Source organism: Neoarius graeffei, chromosome 17 (genome assembly GCF_027579695.1).
Source record: "Neoarius graeffei isolate fNeoGra1 chromosome 17, fNeoGra1.pri, whole genome shotgun sequence".
Classification (NCBI taxonomy): Eukaryota; Metazoa; Chordata; class Actinopteri; order Siluriformes; family Ariidae; genus Neoarius; species Neoarius graeffei.
In genome coordinates, this window is record NC_083585.1 from 24,828,459 (window position 1) to 24,842,013 (window position 13,555).

Below are 13,555 nucleotides of genomic sequence, written 5' to 3' on the forward strand. Positions count from 1 at the left end.
ATTTTGCATCATTGTGCACCTTCAAAAAATCAAGACTGCATTCAACCTAAATAGATGGGACAGTAACATAAAGACAACAGTGATTAATCCAGCCCAATCTGGCAACCATGACTATGAATCAAAACATGAGCTGTGTTCCCTATTCATCAAACTGAAGTGAATGGGCTTTCTTTGAAATTTTAATTGTTTTTATGTAAACATACCAAATTGTTTGATCTATATACCTAACACTTTAACTGTATGTGATGTATGCTCTTCAAACTCTTCAAATAAGTTATGAGCAAGTATGTAGCCTAGTAAGGTAAGGATAGTTATAAGTTACTGTTACATATAGCTGGGTTGTTGGTTAGCACACTGTACATAACTAATCAATATCAACGGCACGTGCAAGTGGATTATTTATTTGTCAGAAAGTACTTGGCAATAAAAATATTTGCAGTGGAGCACCTTATATATGTTATTATTTAATAATTAATATAAGAAAGCATAGATTTGCCTCCTTCTGCACACACACCGACCCCTCAAATATATTTAAATAATATTGGCTGGCTTTTTTCGTGGTATATCAGGTATATTCCATTCAGTTAGCATGATACCGAACGAGTTGAAGACAAGTTCAATATCATGCCAGCTGAATGGAATGTATCTGATATACCACGAAAAAAGCTAGCCAATATTATTATTATTATTATTATATATTTGATGGAACAATTATAGATTTTACCAAAAGTTAAGGGGGGAAAGAGAGAGAGAGAGAAAGAGAGAGAGAGAGAGAGAGAGAGAGAGAGAGAGAGACTTACCGATATTGAATGCTGATTCTGATCAAATTTCATTCAATGTTTTGTCAATCCACTGTATATGTACAAAGTCAAAGTTCCAACAATAAAAATTGTACAATTACAAAAAGCCTGAACAATAACCCAACTGATATACAAGCTATATACAGGTTGACAGTGCAAGTTCAAAGTTATTTTTGGTAGTAGTTAATTGTTACACTCTAAATTGACCGTAGGTGTGAATGTGAGTGTGAATGGTTGTCTGTGTCTATGTGTCAGCCCTGTGATGACCTGGCGACTTGTCCAGGGTGTACCCCGCCTTTCGCCCGTAGTCAGCTGGGATAGGCTCCAGCTTGCCTGCGACCCTGTAGAAGGATAAAGAGGCTAGAGATAATGAGATGAGATGAGATGAGTTAATTGTTACAACGTTATTCAAAACGAAAGGGCTTTGCTGAGTGAAGTCCATGAGTGAAGTCCTCTTGTAAACGTCTCTGTCACATTTCCTCGCCTCCGAGTAGAACTTTGACAAAATTTCTGCTATTGCTCCCTTTTCCAGTTTTTCGATGTCATCCAGTTTTTCCATTGTCATTCAAAATTAAAATTCTTTTGATTAACTTGCATATTTTTTGTGGATGTGTCCATATAATATAAAGAACCTTATACGGTGTCATGAAGATATGAAGTTTAGCTGAAACTAAGGACCTTATGAAGTTTAAGGGGCTTAGTTTCAGCAACAGTATGTTTTGCTTTTGTAAATATGTATGAAGAATATCCAGTGGAGTTTTGGTATCCTTTTGGGTGTTCAGCACGTCTTCTCTTTAAATCTTCCCCTTTTAATGAAACAAACCTTACGGCCAAACAGTCCGAGTCACTCACTAGCATGGAAGTTTTATGTCTCCGACGTGCGTCTTTTCCAGTTTTTCAATGACCGTTGGTCTGTTTTTCTCTTGTAAATATGCATGAAGAATATATAATGAGGTTTTGGTAGCCTTTCGGGTGTTCAGCGCGTCTTTACTTCCAGTTTTCAGTTTATTTTTTTAGTGCTTAAACCGAATACTGAATTAGCCCTATCTTCTCTCTCTCCCGGCCGACAAAGACATGATTGTGAGCATACGCAGCAGAAACGTTGTCATTGGATCTTCACATGAGCTGTGCGATGTGTGATGTCGTGTTGTCTTGACAATGTGCAATATTATAACAATATTGCATGCTCATTCTCCACTGGGGAGAGTGCTGTAATACACGGAGGATATAACAATATTGCATGCCATCAATAAACCTGCTAGAAGGGAATAGAATACATGCTTTTATTCCATGGAAAAAGTGGCCCATATCTATAATAATTCCTGATATTTCACTCCAATGAGGTCACTTCCAGTGTTTTCCCGCTTACTAGATGTACATTGTCAAAATGGCAAACTGGTTCAAAATTAAAATTCTTTTGATTAACTTGCATATTTTTTGTGGATGTGTCCATATAATATAAAGAACCTTATACGGTGGCATGAAGATATGAAGTTTAGCTGAAACTAAGGACCTTATGAAGTTTAAGGGGCTTAGTTTCAGCAACAGTTACTCCAAAGAATCAGTTAAAAAGAAAGAAAGAGAGAGAGGGAGAGAGAGAGAGAAATGCCGTGTACCAAGATGGTACCAAATGTACCAAAATGGTACCAGATTTATCAAAATTTTATTTTATTTTACTATTTATTCTTTTATCTTCAGTAACTGCTTTATCTTGGTCAGAGTTTATTAGAACATTTAGAGCATTCCTGACAACTTCACAATTTGAAATGCAAATGTGATTTGAAAATTCTGAAAACTACATTTTTGTTATGAGCAAATTTAAGGATTAAACAGGAATAAAAAAAATACAGTTAATTTAGTTTATTTATTACTTAGTTTCAGCACTCTTAGAGGGCACTAGATTTTAAAACAGGCTCAAAATCCAAGCGTGTGTATGTGCAAAAGATTCCGTAAATCTTAACTTCACCTTGTCAGTGTTTAGGCGTTCTCCAGACTCCAAGATGAACACACTCTGATCCACAATACTGAGGCCACACAGTGAACCAGGATGAGCCGTGAGCTCAACAGTGTTCTTCTCACCAGGAACTGCTTTAGATGGAGAGAACTGTAGCAAAACCTGGAGTCCGTGATGAAAACAAGTTTAGGCAGGTTTAGCAATTTCATGGCTGACTGCAAACTAATTGATTACATATAAAAAGATGATAATGAATGTGTTAGCATTACCTTATTTCTGAAACATTTTTCCACATCAAAATTCTTGCTAGCAGCAATAATGTTCTCACTGGGCAGGACAGAGTATGCCAGAACCTGCAGTACAGGAGCCAGCTCAGCAAAAACAGACAGTTTGAATGAGATTTTGCCTTTTCTGACATCTGGAGAGTCTTCCACTTCAACTTTTTTATGCCCATGATGGACTATGGCTCCTTTAGATAAGACCTGAATTGGAGAAGCCAAATATATGATGATCACTGTCAGGTGCGTTTCAATTACGCTGCTGGAATCTAGGTCATGCAGGTTTTACTGTATCTACAATTATACAGTATGTACTTACCGTGTATATAATGTCAATGCTGTATTTTTCAGTAGTTTCCCCGACAATATAATAATTAACAGTTATGGGAATTTCAGTACCACACTTAAACAGTTCCTCTGAGCTCTCTATTGACAGTTCACTGAATACTGGATTGTAAGGTGTGGCAGGTTGGAGCAGCTGTATACGTGCATCAGCATTTGCAAAGAATGGTGTTTTGTATCTTTGGTCAAATCCGTCTGGATAGACACTTGCCTAGATAACAATGAAACAGGAACATTTGTTTTTGAGATCTACTGAAATGACTTTACAAATTTTGTGAGTGCTTAGGTCATCATACCCTACCCTCAGTGTTATCTCTGGAGTAGGAGGTTCAGGTGAAGCAACTGAGAAGTTTGCCAATCCATTACTATCTGTAGTGAGATTGAGTAGTATCTTCACAGGCCAGTAACCTTCCAAAAGATAAACCTTCTTGTTTGGAACTGGTGTTCCACTGAAGGTTGTAACTTTAATCTGTTAATCAGGGAAAGTAAAAAAAAAATGCTGTTAGTTTGCTGAAAACTGTCAAAAACATCATAAATATAAAACAATGTCAATGGTTCAGTGTAAATTTAAAAGCATTAAACTCTTACTTTTCCTTCTATAACTCTTTCCTGTTCAAAATGTTTTGGTAAATCCAAAAGTTCCACTTGACCAATTTGGTAAGTGAGCTCTATGATTACAGATTTTACAATGGACAATTCTAAACAAAAGAAACAAAATGCAACATGGAAGTTGTTATTCATGAATCAGTGTTATAAAAGTATTTTATATTTTAATTATTTTAATCTTTAAGTTTAAAAAACATTTTAGAGTTGACTTTGTTGGCTCTGTTACTGACTCACCTGTTCCTTCCTCTGTTAGTGTAACAGTAGCATTAAGCTTGTCCTCAAAATTACCTTGAAATTCAGAATTGATGAAAGCTGATACATTCAGTTTAAGGAGGGCACAACCAGTCTGATTCATCTATGGGGAAAACCAAATAACAAATACACGGTGAGATCTATTTCAGACAAAAAAACAAACAAACCAAACAAACAAACAAAAAAATTCACCTTCACTGTTTCAACCAGGCATGGTGAAATCAAAGGGTCACCAACATTACGAACATAAGGATATACCGGTATAAATTTACGACACACTTGCACCAGTGCTGCACCAGGTACTGGTTGTCCATAAGTGTATCTAAAACATGCACAAGCAATGAATGTTGATTTGAACTTTTTTTTAAAATAGGCTACAGTGGTGCTTGAAAGTTTGTGAAGCCTTTAGAATTTGTATATTTCTGCATAAATATGACCTAGAACATCATCAGATTTTCACACAAGTCCTAAAAGTAGATAAAGAGAACCCAGTTAAACAAATGAGACAAAAATATTATACTTGATCATTTATTTATTGAGGAAAATGATCCAACATTACATATCTGTGAGTGGCAAAAGTATGTGAAGCTCTAGGATTAGCAGTTAATTTGAAGGTGAAATGAGAGTCAGGTGTTTTCAATCAATGGGATGACAATCAGGTGTGAGTGGGCACCCTGTTTTATTTAAAGAACAGGGATCTATCAAAGTCTGATCTTCACAACACGTTTGTGGAAGTGTATCATGGCACGAACAAAGGATATTTCTGAGGACCTCAGAATAAGTGTTGTTGATGCTCATCAGGCTGGAAAAGGTTACAAAACCATCTCGAAAGAGTTTGGATTCCACCAATCCACAGTCAGACAGATTGTGTACAAAATGGAGGAAATTCAAGACCATTGTTACCCTCCCCAGGAGTGGTCAACCAACAAAGATCACTCCAAGAGCAAGGCATGTAATATTCGGCGAGGTCACAAAGGACCCCAGGGTAACTTCTAAGCAACTGAAGGCCTCTCTCACATTGGCTAATGTTAATGTGAGTCCACCATCAGGAGAACACTGAACAACAATGGTGTGCATGGCAGGGTTGCAAGGAGAAAGCCAGTGCTCTCCAAAAAGAACATTGCTGCTCATTTTTAGTTTGCTAAAGATCACGTGGACAAGCCAGAAGGCTATTGGAAAAATGTTTTGTGGACGGATAAGACCAAAATAGAACTTTTTGGTTTAAATGAGAAGCGTTATGTTTGGAGAAAGGAAAACACTGCATTCCAGCATAAGAACCTTATCCCATCTGTGAAACATGGTGGTGGTATTATCATGGCTTGGGCCTGTTTTGCTGCATCTGGGCCAGGACGGCTTGCCATCATTGATGGAATAATAAATTCTGAATTTTATCTGTGAATACTAAAGGAAAATATCAGGACATCTGTCCATGAACTGAATCCCAAGAGAAGGTGGGTCATGCAGCAAGACAATGACCCTAAGCACACAAGTCGTTCTACCAGTGAATGGTTAAAGAAGAATAAAGTTTAAGGGCGCTTTCACACCACTAGTTTGATTATTTGGTCCGCACCAGGCAGTAAAATTGTTACATTGTATCATACAGACTGCGTGTGGTCTGCGTTCACACATGCAAACGAACCAAATTGGTCTGAATGACGTTTCGTTATCTTCCGGTGGAAATAAGCGCCAATTTGGACTTTTACAATGGAGCGACACGTTCGCACACTGTTTCTTGCACTGGTCCTTGCTTTTTATATCGTCGACATTACCCATTTCTGGCAAAATATCCAGTTCCTGAATGAGTCGCGGCTGCAGCTGGGGAACAATCTTCGGATATACTGGATTCACCGAAGGTGTATAGCGCGTCATTTCAGGCAGAGGAGACGCGCTATTTTCACCAATGCTGTCCTGCTGCTGATGAGACAAGCACCTTTCCAAAGACCCACAAGGTAGGCTATAGTCTGTTAGCCTGACAAGCCAGACGGCTTTTACTGTAGAATCTGTTATGCTGTAGGTTAATACAGGGCAATCTGAATTTCCCACTGACAGAATGTTGACAGAGCTGGAGCACGCGCATGTACCTGATGCCGTTGTTTACAGGACATTATAATGATCACATTGTGGAGATGCTCACATCATTATCTGGCTCCCAGTGAGCTATAGAATTGACTTTAAGGCATTACTTCTTCTATTTAAAACATTAAATGGGATGGGACCCAGCTACCTACTAGATATGTTTCAATTATATGCACCAACTAGGTCTCTAAGATCACAGGAGAAAAACTTGCTAGTAATACCAGCTGTCAAAACGAAGTGTGGTGAAGCAGCCTTTAGTTGCTATGCTGCTAAGCTTTGGAACCAACTTCCAGATGATATTAAAAATGCTCCTACTGTTGTTAGTTTTAAATCCAGGCTCAAGACAAAGCTGTTTTCAGATGCTTTCACTTGATTAATTTTTACCTAAAGTGTAATTAATTTCCTTTAACATAATTTCTTTTAATTTTGATTTTAATGATTTTACTTTAATTCTTTATTTTAATTTCTTTTTAATTTTGGATTTTAATGATTTCACTTTTACTTTAATTCTTTGTTACTGTTCTTATGCTTTTATTTTTTGTGAAGCACATTGAATTGCCTGTGTGTATGAAATGCGCTATACAAATAAACCTTGCCTTGCCTATAGTTATAGTTATTAAAATAGTTACTATTCTTAATGTGGGCAGCCTTTTACATTATATCCAGTGTAGACACACCCCACTTTTCAATGAAAAAATGTGCGTATTATGCGTATTTAGACCTGAGTTGGTCCAGGTTCGCATTCTCACCAGAGGGACCGCACCAGAGGCTGACATTTGGTGCGGAATCAAGCGGACCGAGACCACCCCTTTTCGGAGGTCTCGGTCCGCTTGATTTAGTGCGCACCCGAGTGCGATTGATGCTTTCAGACCGACGAAAACGAACCGAACTAAGAGCTTTTGGTTCGGATGGACTGTTTAGTGTGCACCAGCTGCTGTTGGTGTGAAAGCACCCTAAAAAATCTGATGATGTTTGAGGTCATATTTATGCAGAAATAGAGAAAATTCTAAAGGGTTCACAAACTTTCAAGCACCACTGTATATTTGTGCATCCTGGATATTTATATTGACTATCCGTACAATGTTGTTCTTAAATGTGTTTCAAAAAGATAAATGTTTAAATTAAAGTAAGTAAAGGAACAAAACAAATTTAAAAGTTTAAAACTTTATTTTAGTGGTTTTTCCATTAAATTGTCACTCACTTTCCGCAAACCTCCAGATTCAGTTCCTCCTCACCAATGCTGTGTTTTTCTTGTGCTTTTATTGTAATCTCAAACTTTGGTAAAACTAAAAGCCAAATGTATTTTTTATTACAGTAAATTGTTAGTTACTTCTGTATCAACAAAAAAGGTACTCTACTAAAAGTGTAACTTACCATACTTTTCCACCTTAAATTGGTGTGTGATCAACCTGTTTTCAATTTTAGCAGTCAATGAATAATAGCCTTGTGGAGCTTCAGCATTTAGCTCATGAGAAAGCTGCAGTATCAGGCCTGTTGAGGACACGTTCGTCCACTGACCAATCCTGTTACCATGATTATCCTGATTGGTTCATGAAAATATTAAAGAGTAAGCTACCAAAGTGTACAAATATTAAAAGTGAACAACTGTGTCACAAAATTAAAAATATGGATAGTTTCATTTACTTACCTCAAGAATTACTGAGCTGTACTGTAAATACAATGTAGAGAATACAATAGTGCATAACTCTGATTAATAAACTATCAAATTCTAACATCATCCTGTACATTAATGCTCTAAATTAATTTATTAGAATATCAATACAATACAAATATATTACACAAAAATAAGTGTTATATTAATCTTTGCAAAGAAAAATTAAACAAATTTAAACAGTGGATATCCTTCTTGTATAGTTAAATGTAAACACATACTGTAGGACAGGATGAATGATAAAACTTACTGTTCTGCACAAAAGTTACACACTTAGAGGCGTAGAGACTTTGACTCCTACCTTTTGTTTAATTGGAATAAAATTAGAATCCACAGAGACAATTCTGAAATTCACTGTTGAAAAACAATGGTAGAGAAATGTGGCATTTTGAGCTGCACCATCAGTAAAAAAATAAACCTTTATCAGTTCAGCTGGATATTAAGTTTTGCAGGAATCAATCACCTGTTTGGCCTGGACTGTAGATTGGTTTATCAGTCTGAATAAATACTGATGTGTTGTAGGATTTAAACATCACTTTCCTTTTCTCTATAATCTTAAAGCTTTCACCTTTGACTTCTACTTTGATCTCCTGCACTGATTCACCTTCAACCTGTGGAGCCTGTGAAAATGTCAACCATGTTAAACCACATCAATCACTAACAATACTTAAAAAAAGAAAAAAAAAGAAAGAAAGAATCAAATAACAACTATTCTTGCTGTTGTTGTTATTATAGTCTGTGGGATTTCTGACCTCAAAATGAGAGCAGTGGTGAATCTCCTTTTCCACTGTCTCTTGCAAAAGAGTTCTGTTCTGGTTGTTGTGAACCAGATCAATGTTCAGTTGCAGAGTTTCATTTGGCTTCAAAAGACTTACACAGAACTTAGCATCAGAGCCAGACTCGATTACTGCAGGAAATGTCACCATGAAATATCTAAAGACAAAAATTTAATATTTTAACAAAATAATTTGCGCGAGTGATTAATAAGAGTTGAAAAAGTAATGAAAGTTGTGTAAGATAAACTATTGTAGCTAGATCACTAGTAATCCCTTTATCTCAACAATCAATACTATTGCAAAAGTTTATATAGAGTGCCTTAAGTTAATCATAATAAAATAAAATAATGTTGAAGAGACAAATTGGTGTCACACAGCATACCAATATAGCAGGATGGAAACCACACTTATTTATTTATTTATTTATTTATAATGAACCGGCGGCACGGTGGTGTAGTGGTTAGCGCTGTCGCCTCACAGCAAGAAGGTCCGGGTTCGAGCCCCGTGGCCGGCGAGGGCCTTTCTGTGCGGAGTTTGCATGTTCTCCCCGTGTCCGCGTGGGTTTCCTCCGGGTGCTCCGGTTTCCCCCACAGTCCAAAGACATGCAGGTTAGGTTAACTGGTGACTCTAAATTGACCGTAGGTGTGAGTGTGAATGGTTGTCTGTGTCTATGTGTCAGCCCTGTGATGACCTGGCGACTTGTCCAGGGTGTACCCCGCCTTTCGCCCGTAGTCAGCTGGGATAGGCTCCAGCTTGCCTGCGACCCTGTAGAACAGGATAAAGCGGCTAGAGATAATGAGATGAGATGAAATAATGAACCTCCCTCAGAATCTCCCCTGGTGTTCTGAGATTCACATATTAAAGTTCACATTTTTAAAAAAAAGAAAAAAAAAGTTCAGTTATTCAGTTATTTTTCAGTGTTCACAAATTCAGATTCAATGATTCATCCATCCATCAGTCCATTATCTGTAGCCTCTTATCCTGTTCTACAGGGTCGCAGGCAAGCTGGACCCTATCCCAGCTGACTATGGGTGAGAGGCAGGGTACACCCTGGACAATTCACCAGGTCATCACAGGGCTGACACAGAGACAAACAGCCATTCACACCTACAGTCAATTTAGAGCCACCAATTAACCTAACCTGCATGTCTTTGGACTGGGGGGAAACTGGAGCACCCGGAGGAAGCCCACGCAGACACAGGGAGAACATGCAAACTCCACACCGAAAGGCCCTCGCCGGCCACTGGGCTCAAACCCAGGACCTCCTTGCTGTGAGGCGACAGTGCTAACCACGACACCACCATGCCGCCCTTAAGTTAATCATAATAAAGTAAAATAAAGAGACAAATTGGTGTCACACAACATGCCAGTAAAGTCGAAGGTAAAGATATTGTAGCTGCCTTTTTATGTTTAGAAATAAGTTAGTATGAAAGACTGCACAATCATAGTCTGATTGCATTCTGGCATATTTGTGGTCTTTTTTCTTTCTTTTTTTAAATACTAGTGCATCTCAAATAATTAGATTATCGTGAAAAAGTAAATTTTTTCATCATCCATCCATCCATCCATCATCTGTAGCCGATTATCCTGTACAGGGTAGCAGGCAACCTGGAGCCTATCCCAGCTGACTATGGGCAAGAGGCAGGGTACACCCTGCATAAGTCGCCAGGTCATCGCAGGGCTAACACCTCGAAACAAGCAACCATTCACACTCAGGCTACATCCACACGACAACGGCAACGAGATTTTATTTAAAAAAATATTGCGTCCACATGGGCAACGATCAGTAAAATATCAGGTCCATATGGCAACTCAACGCTTGCTGAAAACGATGCAATACACATGCCACACCTCTAGGGGCGCTGTAAGATGGTCCCTTCGGAGACACCAGAACAATAGAAAAAGTAAGGACGCATGCGCATAAACTATTATGCGCGAGACTTCATATTAGCCACAAAGTCAGAAAAATTTGTTCGTAAAATTACATTATAATGACCAAATACAATGAAAAGTATTTTTCCAGTCTCACCTGTGAAAGGTAATCCCATGTGATCTCGTTTGGACGGTAAACCTGTTGGTACAGTTAAACGCAGCATATGAATGAGGCATCTTTATTCTCCGCTTTGACCCATCCAATATGGCGGCAAGGATGACGTATGATTCTACGCGGAAGGCGGCGTCTTTAATGGTCCGGAATAAATTGAATGCTAATTTGTTCTTCTACGCCCTTTTTGAGGAATGTATTGTAGGACTTAAACCAACATCTGAAGAGGTGAGATTGCTCCTTTTTTTCCCTATTTTTGCTGGCGGGATTGACTCTGACCTAAGAGCTTTTCTCTCTCTCTCTCTCACTTTGCACCATTACACAATAAATATTCACAGTGAAAATATTTTGTAAGCGTGTTTCATGAACCAAGTTATAGGATTTGTTGACAACTCGCATCGAGTTCGTTACACTTCTACCTGGCATGAAGCACTCACAGTCATGTGGTTGTGACGTCATCGTAAACAAATCCATTCTACTCATCCAGACGACTTCGCAACTGCAACGTTGCCAGATCTTTCCACTCAGGAACCCGTTCTCAAAAGATTGCGTTTTGGGGCACCCAAAACGCCGGTGCCGTGTGGACGCCAGGCCGAAACGATAAACAATTGTATCGGATTCACCTGAATCCGTTGCCGTGTGGACAGGGCCTCAGTCAATTCAGAGCCATCAGTTAGCCTAACTTGCATGTCTTTGGACTGTGGGGGAAACTGGCGCACCTGGAGGAAACCCACGCAGACACAGGGGGAACATGCAAACTCCACACAGAAAGGCCCTTGTCAGATGCTGGGCTCAAACCCAGAACCTTCTTGCTGTGAGGTGACAGTGTTAACCACTACACCACTGTGCGGCCCCATTTCTTCAACATTTAATTAAAAAAGGTAAACTTTCATATATTCTACATTCATTACACATAAAGTGAAATATTTCAAGTCTTTTTTTTGGTATTAATTTTGATGATCATGGCTTATAGCTTACAAAAGTCAGAAATCCAGTATCTCAAATTAGTAGAATATTTCCTGAAATCAATCAAAAAATGATTTACAATACACACATGTCCAACATCTGAAAAGTATGTTCATTTATACATTCAATACTTGGTTGGGGATATTTTACCATGAATTACTGCATTAACGTGGTGTGGTATGCAGATTATCAGCCTGTGGCACTGCTGAGGTGTTACTGAAGCCCAGGTTGCTTTGATAGCGGCTTTCAGCTTGTCTGTGTTTTTGGATCGGGTGTTTCTCATCTTCCTCTTGACAATAGCCCATAAATTCTTGATGGGGTTCAGGTCAGGTGAGTTGGCTGGCCAATCAAGCACAGTAATATCATGGTCCGCAAACCATTTGGTCGTAGTTTTGACACTGTAGGCAGGTGCTGGAAAAGGAAATCAGCATCTCCATAAAGTTTGTCAATAGATGGAAGCATGAAGTGTTCTAAAATCTCCTGGTAGATGGCTGCATTGACTTTGGACTTGATAAAACATAGTGGACCAACACTTGCAGATGACATGGCACCCCAAATCATCACAGACTCTGGAACCTTCACACTGGATTTCAAACACCTTAGATTCTGTGCCTCTACACTCTTCCTCCAGACTCTAGGACCTTGATTTCCAAATGAAATGCAAAATATACTTTGATCTGAAAAGAGGAATTTGGATCATTGAGCAACAGTCCAGTTTTTTCTCTCCTTAGCCCAGGTAGGATATTTGTGACATTGTCTCTGGTTCAGGAGTGGCGTGATATTAGGAATGCAACAGTTGTAGCCCCTTTCCTGAAGCTGTCTGTGTGTGGTGGCTCTTGATGCACTGACACCAGCCTCAGTCCACTCCTTGTGAAGCTCTCTCAAGTTCCTAAATTGACTTTTCTTGACAATCCTCTCAAGGTGGCCATCATCCCTGTTGCTTGTGCACCTTTTCCAGCCAGACTTTTCAGCAATGACCTTCTGTAGCTCACCCTCCTTGTGGAGGGTGTCGATGATTGTCTTCTGGACAACTGTCAAGTCAGCAGTCTTCCCCATGATTGTGGTTGTGCATACTGAAGTAGATCAAGAGATACACGGTATTTATAGTGCTTCACTCAAACAAAATGAAATATTCTCATAATTTGAAATATTTTTATAATTTTTGTGCTGTAGGCCATAATTATCAAAATTGAAGGACAACCCCGATTCCAAAAAAGTTGGGACAAAGTACAAATTGTAAATAAAAACGGAATGCAATGATGTGGACGTTTCAAAATTCCATATTTTATTCAGAATAGAACATAGATGATATATCAAATGTTCAAACTGAGAAAATGTATCATTTAAAGAGAAAAATTAGGTGATTTTAAATTTCATGACAACAACACATCTCAAAAAAGTTGGGACAAGGCCATGTTTACCACTGTGAGACATCCCCTTTTCTCTTTACAACAGTCTGTAAACATCTGGGGACTGAGGAGACAAGTTGTTCAAGTTTAGGAATAGGAACGTTAACCCATTCTTGTCTAATGTAGGATTCTAGTTGCTCAACTGCCTTAGGTCTTTTTTGTCATATCTTCCGTTTTATGATGCGCCAAATGTTTTCTATGGGTGAAAGATCTGGACTGCAGCCTGGCCAGTTCAGTACCCGGACCCTTCTTCTACGCAGCCATGATGCTGTAATTGATGCAGTATGTAGTTTGGCATTGTCATGTTGGAAAATGCAAGGTCTTCCCTGAAAGAGACGTTGTCTGGATGGGAGCATATGTTTCTCTAGAACCTGGATATA

At 38.7% G+C, this 13,555-nt stretch overlaps 1 pseudogene; it reads right to left on the reverse strand.

The window, feature by feature from the left end:
• Window positions 1-13,555, reverse strand: part of LOC132864641 (alpha-2-macroglobulin-like) — a 49,850-nt pseudogene that overhangs the window by 16,639 nt on the left and 19,656 nt on the right.